This window comes from Camelus bactrianus, chromosome 12, assembly GCF_048773025.1.
Source record: "Camelus bactrianus isolate YW-2024 breed Bactrian camel chromosome 12, ASM4877302v1, whole genome shotgun sequence".
NCBI classification, from domain to species: Eukaryota; Metazoa; Chordata; class Mammalia; order Artiodactyla; family Camelidae; genus Camelus; species Camelus bactrianus.
Genome location: NC_133550.1, coordinates 61,728,922 through 61,740,428, shown reverse-complemented (window position 1 = coordinate 61,740,428; position 11,507 = coordinate 61,728,922). Strand labels below are relative to the sequence as shown.

Sequence of the window (11,507 nt, the reverse complement as noted above, 5' to 3'; positions counted from 1 at the left end):
CCCGAAGTCTAGGATGACTGAACCGTTTCAGAACGCAGTCTGCTCTTAGACGACTGAGAGGGAGGATTTGGAGGCTCTGAGGCTACCTACCTGGGCACCTGGGAGCACAGCAGGCTCACTGGTGGAAAGCTCACTTACAAGTTATCTTTCTGAGACGCGTTCTCAGCTCCAAACCTAGGAGGGTCGGCCAGGGAGGGGGCAGAACTGGGATGGGGCATCGGGAGGAGGGTGTGGTCAGCGGGCTCAAATCCACAGAGCAGGGGGAAGGAATGAGGCTGGCAAAAAGCCAGATTACTGCTGTTTCCCCCTAGTTCTTTTTTTTTTTTTTTTTGAGGTATAATTCATGTACAGAAAAACGCACACATCTTAAGTGTACACAGACCCATAGGTTTTTACCTGATGCTATATACCTGTGTTATCTCCATCTGATGAAGATGTGGGTGATGGTCAGTACCCCAGCAAGTTCCTATATGCTCCTTCCCATGCAGCGTTCCCCCTCATACACACACAGGTAACCACTCTTCTAAAAATTAACAGGAGAGGGGAAGGTATAACTCAAGTGGTAGAGCATATGCTTAGCATACACAAGGTCCTGGGTTCAATCCCCAGTACCTCTAAAAATAGATAAATAAATAAACCTAACTACTCCCCCACAAAACCAGATGACCTTTTGTCTCGGGGTGGGGGCGGAGCCAGGGGTAGAGTCAGAGCAGGAAGCGAGAAGAGGCTGTTTTGAGGATCCAAGAGGTCTGTTCTTGTTTGGAGGCCAAAGAAACCTTGAGCAGGGGGATTGAAGACTGGATGGAGGATTGGAAGGAGGAAGGAAGGAGGAGACACTGGGAGAACTTGGTCTGGGACAAAAGGTAGGACTAGGCTTCCTCCGAACTTAGTTCAGTCACTTCTCCCGTAAAACACAAGCTGCTCGAGCCACTGGGCTGCTGCCTCTAAGTTGTGCCATCCCTTATCCTTTCCTACCCACTTTTTGATACCCCCTAAGCCAGGGCATCCCATGGGGTTGTGGATCAGCTGACCCCTGTAGTCAGCTCCAGTGGAGGCCCCTCCAGCATAGCTTTAGCAAAGGAGCCTTCTGCTTCTTGTTCTCTCTCCTTCCCCTCCCCCATCCACGCTCTATTTCAGAAGCAGATATGGCAATAGTTATAGCTAAGAATGCTGCGCCCCCACATCGCAGCCTCTTTCCCAGAGCCTGCATCACAGGCACCCACAGGAACATCTAACATTTCAAGGAGTAAACACATTCCAAGCTCCAACCTCAAGCTGCCCTATTGCCAGACGTCTACCCTCTCTCCAGTCAGGCTTCTTTGGGGCCTGCTTTCCCGTCTACGTGAGGGTTGGTGAGGGAAAGGGGGTCTGGTGAGCAGGATAAATGTTGCCATGGTGACATGGAGCCCCCTTCCCCTCCTCCTCTGGCCTGCTCCCTGCCATCTTTCCTTTCACCCTAACCTTGAGGCACCAACAGCATCTCCCTGTCCTCCCAGCTGTCCCATGTGAGGCCATGTCCCATAGCCCGCTGAGGATCAGGAAACCACACATCTGGAGCCTGGCTTCACTGAGGCTGTGCTGCCCATGAGGGAGACGCTGATGGGATGGGAGAACAGCCCAGCCAGCAGCTGGGGTTAGGGGCGCAGAGGGCCCAGCCCTGGGATACTGCCTCTTTAAGAAGGCCCCAAAAGGGCCCCCACAACAGATCCCTGCAGATAGTAACTTGGGCTTGCAGGTCCCTGGGAGAATGGCATCTCAGGTAATGATGCCTCCCAAGGCCTTTGATCCCAGCATCTTCAAAGTGCCTATGATTAAGGTGCAGCCCCTTTGAAATCATCCCATCCAGGATTCCTGAGTCACTGCACCTCTGAGACTGGGACCCAAGCCTCTTGCTGTTCCTCTCTTCTCTCTCTTATTAAAGCCTTTCTGAGGAAACCCTGGACCGAGCTGCCCCAACTTCTGCTGTCCCTGACCTGTCGTGGGCCTCCCTTTTTTGATGAGAGTGCTCCGGGATAGCTTGCTGCAACCTGGGATTTTGTAGTGAATCTGAAACATGTTCCTAGTGATTCCAAAGATACTGGCAGTAAATCCTTCTCCTTGGCCTGTTTTCATTGGCTTGTTTGTTTTGGCTACGTAAGCTGAAGTGGGACTCATCTCACCTACGTTGGAGGTGTAGGCATATGTGGATGTGTGTGTGTGACTGACAGAGACAAAAAGGGAAGCTCCTCTCGTGTGTCTCCAGCTCAGGCTCTTTTCACAGCAACCTGTAAATCATCACCAGCCACATCCCTGATTCACAACCCCCCCCAAATGGTATCCCTTGGGGATGGCCTTGTTCTGCCTGCTGATGGCCAGTGATGCCCTGAGTGTCACCACCCCAGCAGGAAAGGCTTTGTGAAGTCAGAAGCATTTCCTCTTGCTGGCTAATTTTCCTAGTTCCCTGTGGTGGCTGCTGTGGTCCTGGGTTCATTTAATAAACATCCACAAGGTTCTCCTGTATGCCGGGCTGTTCATGTGTGAACTTGACCAAATAACAATGCCTCTCTGTGCTTCAGTTTCCTCATCTGCTAAATGGCAGTCACTGCTGCTTGCTGAGACAATAAAGAGCTTAGCACGTTGCCTGCCACATAGTAATTGCTCAAAGAATAGTAGTTGTGATGAAGACGAGGACTCTGTATGTTAGGTTCTGAGCATGCAAAGATGACTAAGACCTAGTCCTTGTTCGCCCTCTGTGGGAGGGCCCATTCTTCTGACTTCCAGAAAATCTCTATGTGTTTTAAATCACACACACACACACACACACACACACAGATGCACACATATATATTTGCATTAATGATACATCTAATACTTAATGTTCTTTATGATATTTCCTTTTTTTCCATTTAATGACACATCCTGGGAACCGACGGTTTATCAGGGACCTGAGGGAGGGGTAGAGGAAAGGAAAGGGAGTGAGAACAAGTGTGTTCCAGGTGATGGGAACAGCAGCAGCAAGGCCCTGATGCCAGACAAAAGGTGGCTGCTGGGACTAGAATCACTGATGGCAGAGTTAGAGGTGGGTTCATCAAAATCGGCCCAGCAGGGCCTGTTTATGTTTTCAGTTGCAAACAGGAATTTCAGGAAAGGCTTTCTTAGTGTTTATATTTGTAGATATTAAAAACAACACTTCCCAGTGCGTATAGTGTGCCAGGCCTGGAGTTAACAGCCTTCCTTGTGTTATGTTCACATTAGCCCTGAAATGATGGTATGGTTATTAACCCCATTTTACAGATGAAGAAACTCAGGCTCAGAGGAGCTAAGTGATTTGCCCAAAGTCTCAGAGACTGTCAGTGGTGGAGTTGGGTTTGAACCAGCTGGTTTGGCCACTGCACAGGGTAAAGGCCTCCAAAGAGCCACACCTTCCGGATGGCTGGCTCTGCCCTAGTTCGCTGCATCTCCTCTCCGGTTGAGGTTACACTTCTGCCCCATCCCTGGTATTCCTTTCTGGGTGACCTGGGAGAGCCACTTAAACTCCCTGAGCTTCCAAACATCTGAGGTTTTTTTCTTCCCCAGCACTCTTTCCTGGTTCTTTTGGTCACAACATCCCATTTTCCTTAAGGCCCCCAACCTCCCTCTCAGTCCTTTTGGTTCAGAAGGGACTGGCTCCTCCCACTGTGTCCAGGGGCAGGGCCATGACCTAGCACTGAGGTTCCTGGCTACAATGATAGGCTCAGCGATGGGAAAGTGACCCAAGATGGGCCACTCAGAGGCAACTACGGAACATAACTTTAAGAATTCTTGGGAAGGAGATGGTCTCTTTGTCTTAGTGGGGAAAGACCACCTAGGAATGAGGCCAACACACACACACACACACACACACACACACACCCTCCCTAGAGACTGAGAGAGAGAAATAGTGTCCTAATGACCGTGTGTGAGGCCTCAAGTCCAGCTCTGCTTGTTCTTCCTAATTAAGTGAGCCCTTAAATTCTTTTCCTTTGTTGAACTGAATTGGGTTTTAGTGCGTTGCAACCAAAAGGGTCAGATTCAGGTAAGCAGTTAGTTGGACCTTCAACAGTCTCAGTCTGTAGACAGCAGCATGATTGTAAGCTGTGTGCAAAATACCGTGCTGACATTTTTATACATATTGATGGGGAAACAGAGGCTCGGAGGCAAAGACACATATGGTCATGCTAGGAAGTAAATGGAGCTGGCCCTGTGTTCGGCCACCACACCATGCTGCCTCTCCAGGGCACCTGGCCAAGGTTCCCACAGCATCCTTGGGAACAAGTGGGAGGCACAGAGACTGCAGGTAAGTGGATCTGGAGTGCTCTGGGCTCTGGCCACTCATCAGCGTGCACGCTGAGACCTTGGCTCTTTCCTCTGCACTCCCCTACAGATGCTAGGAGTGGATTTTTGATGCAGAGCTAATCCAGCCTGGTCCCTATCCTTGAGAGACCCTTAGTCTGGTGGGGGAGACAGATGCATTCAAATGAATTATGAGGCCCAGTGAGAAGAAAACAGAGGGAACAACAAATCATTTCTTTATGGTGTATAATCTTTCTTATGTGTTGGATTCTGTTTGCTAATATTTTAAGGATTTCTGCATCTATGTTCATCAACGATATTGGCCTATAGTTTTCTTTTTTGGTAGTGAACAAATCATTTCTTTAAATAACTTTTTCTTATTTTGGGAAAAGCAGAGAAACAAAAATTAAATAAAATAAGGGAGAGAGAGAGAGGAGAGAATGCAACCAATACTCATAATCCTGCTACTTGGGAGAACCCACTGGTGACATTTTGTTATATTTCCTTCCAATCTTTCTTCTAAGCCTTAATTTTTTTTTTTTTTTTTTTACAGAGTTCAGATCAGGCTGTCATGCAAATTCATTACTACCTTTTTCACTCAGTATTACTCCTAATGATTTCCCTATGTTAATTGAAATGTGTATGGAGGCTATTTTAATATCTACACAATATACCATTGTATGGATCTAGCATAATTTACTTAACTGTTCTTTGATTAGTTTCAGATTATTTGTGATTTTTTGTTGAGGAAAAATTAATTAAAACAGAATGGGGGAGGAGAGAGTGGGGAAGGTGGGGATTAAGAAGGAACCGAAAGATGACATCCGATTTGGCCTTTGAAGGAAGAGTCACAGTTTGCAGGAGGTAGAGAAAGGTAGTCTTTCTTCAGTAGCCAGTGAGCAGGGGTAAAGGTGGCTGGTGAGCAGGGGTAAAGGTGGCTGGTGAGCTGGGGAACTGTTATGATTATCCAGAAGTAAAGGGACCTGAACCAGGACAGTGGCCCCAGGCGTGGAAGGGAAAGGGGACGGATGTGAGTGGCATCTTTGAGCCTAGGTGAACAGGCATTTGCATGGAGTGGGGAGATAACAGAGAGAGTAAATGTTTATCGTCTAAATTAGACAGCCAGGGGAGAGGATGAGAAAAGGCAGGGAGCAACCAAGGAGGGCTCCCAATGTCACCTGCTGCTGACCTGCCATGTCAGTCAGGCCAGGTGACTTTGTCTTTGAGCCCCTTTCTGGCAACCCAAGCCTAAATATACCCACCACCTGCCTCTGCCCCTGCTAGCCTGGGGCCTCTGTAAGTTGAGACCCAAAGAGTGCCCTTGATGAACAGGGTCTAAGAACCTGAATTTGGGTGTGGTTTGGCCTGACGCTCTGGATGTCAGATTGTGTCTGGTTTCTTTACTAAACTAAGATAAGATGATAATTGAGAGAGGGACTGTGCCCTGGAGGGGTTCCTGTGTTTAGAGGGAGAGCTAGGAAGTCCTGAACAAATGATGATGATAATGCAGTTGACAGTAAGCCTTGTTTGTGTACTGGGAAAGCCCTGAGCAACTTCCTACCTGGGTGCTGGGAAGGAATTTCCCTATGGGACCCCTTCCAGGGGATCTTTGGCATGTTACAAATGGTTTTTGAGCATGTTCTCTACACCAGCCCTTGGACTGACTATCAGGATTATGTCAGAAAACAAAAAGGACAAAATTCTTTGTCCTTGTAGAGTTTTGTTTTACTGGTGGAAGACAAACAGTAAAAAAATAAGCAAACTATGTTACAGAAATTAAGTGATGTGGGGAAAAACTAGGGCATGGACATGGGGAATCAGGACTGCATGTAAGCAGTTTGGCTATTTTATTAAGGTGGTCAGGGCAGGCCTTGCTGAGTGGGGTACATGTGAGAAAATCCTTGAAGAAGGTGAGAGAGGGAGCATTCTAACATCTGAGGGAACAGCAATCTCAGTAGAGGGAACAGCCACTGCAAAGAACTTGAGGCAAAGTGTGCTTCATTTGTTCTAGGAACAGCAAAGGGTCAGAGTAGAGGGAAAGAAGAGGAGGAGATGAGGTCAGACATGGCTAGGTGGGTGGAATGTTAGATGCAGCAAGGCTCTGCAGGGATTTTTAAGGACTTTGGCTTTTATTCAGAGTGAAACGGGCCGCTAATGGAGGGTTTTGAGCAAAGCCAGGCCATGTTCTGACTTAAGTTTCAAAAGAATCCCTCTGGCTCCTGCACTGAAGTACACTGGGGCAGGGGGCAAGGTTGGAAAAAGGGAAACAGGTTAGGAGAACATTGCAATAATCCTGGTCAGCTTGGGCTGCTATAACAAATCACCATCAACTGAGTGGCTATCAACAACAGATATTTATTTCTCATAGTTTTGGAGGCTGGAAGTCTGAGATCAGGGTGCCTGCCAGCATGAACAGTTTCCAGTGATGGTCTTCTTCTGGATTATAGGCTGCCAATTTCTTATTGTATTCTCACATGGCAGAAAGAAGGGTAGAGAGTTCTCTAGGGTCTGTCTTTTAAAGGCACTAATCCCATTCACGAAGGCTCTACCCATATGACCCGATCATCTCCCAAGATTTAGAATTTCAGCATATGAATTTGGCGGGGGGGATTACAAAAACATTCAGTCTGTAATAATATTGCAACAGTTCTGGACGGAAAGCAGACAGGGTGATAGCAGTGGAGATGAGGTTGAAGAGGTCAGAGTGTAGATATATTTTGCAGGTAGAGACAATATAATTTCCCACTCCTGTTGGTTAGGGAGTGGGAAGAGGGCTTCAAGGATGACTCCAGGAGTTCTGGGCTGGAGGCTGGAAGGATGGACTTGCTAACTGCTGTTGTTGGGAGGCTGTGAGGGTGCAGGTCTTTTCTGCATTTGAGAGGAGTTGATTCTGTTGTGGGTATGTTGACTTTAAGATCCTACTGGAACTCAGCAATGAGGTGTTGAGTACACAGTTCAGGGGAGGAGTCTGGGCTGGGAATAAAAATAAATTTGGGGATCTTGAACACATCAAAGCTAGAACATGATTGGATTTTATGTTTTTCAGTTAAACCGAGTTGGGTGTGGACCTGGCAAACAGATATGGGCTAGGCAGTTTGCATGATATCTGAAGAATTTTGCTAGATAAGCCATGGAGAGCCAGGTGGGGCAAAAAAGAAGCGCCGATAAGCGGAGTGGGAAGAAAACCTCTTTCTCGGCTTTGCAATATCACCTCATGTTATTGCACACAGCACTTCGGTATACATTCATTCCACAATTCCACATGCACCCTGCACTCGACAAATAGATAATGCTTCCTCTTCAAACAGGCCCAAAGGGAAGAAACTAGGATTAAAAGAAGTGAAAGTCCATACAGCCAGCGAGTGCCAGGGACAGAGCTTGGGCCCCATGACTCTGTCCCTGCACCCCAAGGAGCTCGGTGGCGGGCAGAGCTGGGGGTCAGATGAAGGTTGAGGAGGCGACTCTTGGCCAGTTTGCTACCAGCAGGAGAACCGGGATCGCTCTCACCACCGGGAGTTCGGGACCGCGTCTCCTTTAAGGCGGGGAGGGTGATCTCAGCAGCGCGTTCGCCGCCCCGCCCTCCCCGGCGGCGCGCTCAGTGCGCAGGCGCGCCGCGGCGGCACTCCGCTGGGCCAGGGACGCGCGGGCGGCGGCGAGATACTAGGGCTGCGGTGCCGCCCGTTTGCCCCGCCCGCAGAGTCCAGCCGCCGCGCATCGCCCGCACACGCCGCCACCATGGGTTCCTGAGGTACCCCGCCCGCCAGCCCTGCGCTGGAGGCCCTGAGGGGGGCGGCCTAGGGCTCCCGGGGCCGGGGGTGCTGCTCCGTTCTGGAGAGGCCCGCTCGAGGGGATGCCCGGCCGGTCGCATTGGCTATGGGTCCCCGGGCGGGGAGGGGACGAAGGAGGCCGCCTGGCCAGGAGGGAGAGGGTGTCCGCGGCCCGGCCTTTCCTACCCGTGGGGTGTGCCCTGGCCCCCTCCTCGCCAGCGTGGCGGGGCCGGCGCCTGGAGTGTAATTGGACCTAACCGTGGGGGTGGCTTGGGGGAGTGGGGAGGCAGATGGACAGGCCCTTTGCAAGTGGGATTGTGTGCGCCCGGTGGGCGTGCTGGCGCCTGGCACGGCCGAGTGAGTGGGAGAATCAGCTTTGCCCTGTGCGGGTAGCTGTGATCTGGGATGGTGGCTGGCCTGACGAGGGCTTTGGGGATACATGCCTGAAGGTGTACATGCCTTACATACTGGTCAGCTGTCTGGAGGGGCGCCCACAGGAACCTGGGGCTCCAAGGATGTTTGCCTGGAAAGGGACTACAGAGACTGGTTTAGGGTGTGTGCATCCGTCCTGTAGGTTTCCTCCCCTGGCACACCGCTTAGGGCTAGTGCTAGTGGACTCCAGGCCAGGGTAAAGTGATGGGGTTGAAAGGTGGGCATGGGTATCTGTTCCCAGCCCATATCCCCTCTGGGATTGTGCAAGGCCAGACGATACACACGAACACACACCCAGGGCACTGTGGGGACAAAGCCGGTGTTCTCACGTCTGATACCTGCGTGTGAGGTGAAGGCCATGTATTATTTATCTGACTGCCTGGTGCTTTAGGTAAGGAAAGAAGCAGCAATCTGTGCCCTGGAGGCCTTTGTTCCGCGGTCGCAGCCAGGCAAACAAGTTCGAGGCACCTGCAGAGGAGACACAGGTCTCAGAGGTGTGACTCCTTCCCAGGTTATGTATGCAGCGTCCTTTCTTATCTCCATTCCTTTCCAGAGTGCTTGGTGGGGCCCCCTAGGCTCTGCCCATTGGGACATCTTGCTGGGTAGGGCTATGTGTATCAGAGCTGGGACCATGGGGGGGGGCAGCAGTCAGGGCCCTCGTGTGCACATTTCATCAGGCTTTGGACACAAACATATGTACCCCCACCCTCCGCCCTGGGATCCAGGGCCTCTCAGGTCAGTGGGGGAATCAAACTTAGAAACAAGTAGTCACGATGATGTGAAAAATATAAAACAACGGAATGCAGAGTGGGTTCAGTGCTGCGGGAGGGGGAACGTGGCCAGCAGAAAAGACTCCAACGCAAAGGAAGAGCTGAGCTGAAGCTCGAAGGGTAACTAGCGTTCCTCTGATGCTTTGGTGCTTTCCACTGTATTTCCCTAGTTAATTCTCTCAGAGGCTATGTGAGGACAGAACTATGTGTTATCCCTCTTTACAAATGAGGAAACTGAGACTCGGAGCACATGACTCCTTGTCGATGGTACATGGCAGACCAGGATGGAGTCATCCTTGAACCAGGACCTCTCTCTTGCTGCCACATCTTGCTGCCTTGTAACTTACTGAGCATCTACTACATGCCAGGCACTATGCTAGGGGTACAGGGGTCTAAAGATGAATGGGACCTGGTGTCTGGCCTCTAGGGGCTCCCAGTCTGCTGGGGAGATGGACGTAGTAGATGGACAGTGACCCCAATCCAGACACAAGGCCCAGGTAACCAGTGGGCGTAGAGTCAATTGGCAATTCCGCCTGAGAACCACAGGCAGCCTGGTTACTTCGTGCAGCCTTTGGGATTCTGGATGTGTTGTAAGTGCTCTCACATGGTAGTGGATTATGCCAAGAACCCCTTCTAAAGGTCTCCAACTGGGTGGGAAGAAGATCTACAAGGCAGAATGGGTTTGAGTGATCTTGTCCTAGTTCACTGGTGTTGGCTGAGTTCTCTGGAGCTCGGGCTTCTGTCTGGAGGCTGTTTTCTCCCCCTTTGCCTTTGAGGTTTTGCTCCTGGTTTCTGGCGGGCCGGCCCAGCTCTCTCCACAAGAGGGGCTCCGTGCTATTTCCAGTCCCTGCTGTGCTCATTTCTCCCGGTAAATTCCCTGGAGTGGAAGCAGCCTGGGAAGGCAGAGTACGGCCCTTTATTGTTTTGAAACCAAGTAACAGTGACTGCCCTTCTCACTCTGCAGGGCCTCAAGACTGGGAATTTGGTATGTGAGTTGTGGAAAGCCAGCACAAGCCCTGGGAGAGGTCTTGGGGGGTCTGCCACTGGCCCATCACGGGCAGTGAGCACTCACTGAAGACCTGCTGTGTGCCCAGCATTGTGCAGAGTTGTGGGTTGTATCTGCTAAGAGGCTGTGGTTGGCTGAGGGCGTCCACTGTGAGATAGATATGCGCCAGACAGTGCTCTGCTTGTGGTGGAAACAGGGCACTGGTAGGGCCAGAGGACAATAGGAACAACAGCTTGTTTATTAAGCACTTACTGTGTGCCAGGCACAGTTCAAAGCCCTTTCATGAATAGCTGCATTTCATCCTCCCCACCACCAGTGAGGTGGGAACAGAAGAGGCAGCTTAGGAGGGTAAAGCTGTCTGGTCGGTGGAGCTGACCTCGGAGCCCACGCTCTTCCCCCGCTAACCCTGGGGTGTGCCAGGCATCATGGTCATCCTAGAAGCCAAACATCTTGCACCTTGAGGGACAGGAGTGCTCTGCCCCCGGAGGGAGAGGCGCCCCTGGGCAGAGGTGCAGAGGCCTGAAATTCCTCACCTCCCAGCAGTGCACCTGGAGCATGACCTTTGAAAGCTCCACTAAGGAGTTTGAACTTGACCCTGGTGTGGTCAACAGGGAGCCCTGAAGATTTCAAAAAGGAAGCAACATCCTCAGCCTGGGGTTGCAGGACAGTGATCCGCTCTTCTCCTCCTTCCTTTATTCTTGCAGGTAACTCCTGGCCTTTCTCTCCTTTGCTTTCTGTCAGGTTATTGGCATCCTTTTTAGTCCCTGCTGCCTTTCCAACTTCTATTCTTCCAGCAGCTTCTGGTCTTGACAGCCCTGGGTGACTCAGGACAGGCCTCTGCTCAGGAGCCCACTGCTGTAATGATGTCTGCACTCCCCCGGCCTCCGAGGCTGGCTGTGGAGTGGCTCCCTGAGCTGGAAGCACGGTTCTCCCTGGCTGTCCTGGGTCTCTCAGGGTCTTGCAGGGCCTCACCGACTTCTCACCCTGGGGATCTGGAACGGGTGGGCAGCTCCCGTTCCCCACTGAGACTGTGGTAGCTGTCCACCTTGCAGGCCACCATGCCCATCAGTGCTGTAAATACAGGCAGAGGGGAGGGGGGACGTGGTGGGAAGTGGAGCACCGAATGCCGGGTTTGACTCCTGATCCCACGTGTGGGCTCACTGAGGGGACGTCTGCCCTGCCCGCCTGCTTGGCTGGGTGTTGAGCACTCTGGTTCGTCCCTCCCTGCGGGGCTGAAAGGGT

The 11,507-nt window shown here is 51.2% G+C and overlaps 1 protein-coding gene across 3 annotated transcripts in view; it reads left to right on the top strand.

Annotated features, from left to right (window-relative positions):
* The first annotated feature begins 751 nt into the window (after positions 1–751).
* Positions 752–11,507, top strand: part of TMEM184B (transmembrane protein 184B) — a 51,639-nt gene continuing 40,883 nt past the window's right edge. The window contains exon 1 of one of the 3 annotated variants that reach the window (XM_074375546.1): positions 752–863. The gene's annotated coding sequence lies outside the window, so the exon portion shown is untranslated. Of the gene's footprint in view, positions 864–7,885; positions 8,039–11,507 lie in introns of those variants that run through there. The other 2 variants (XM_010960310.3, XM_074375547.1) reach the window with 2 other exon arrangements.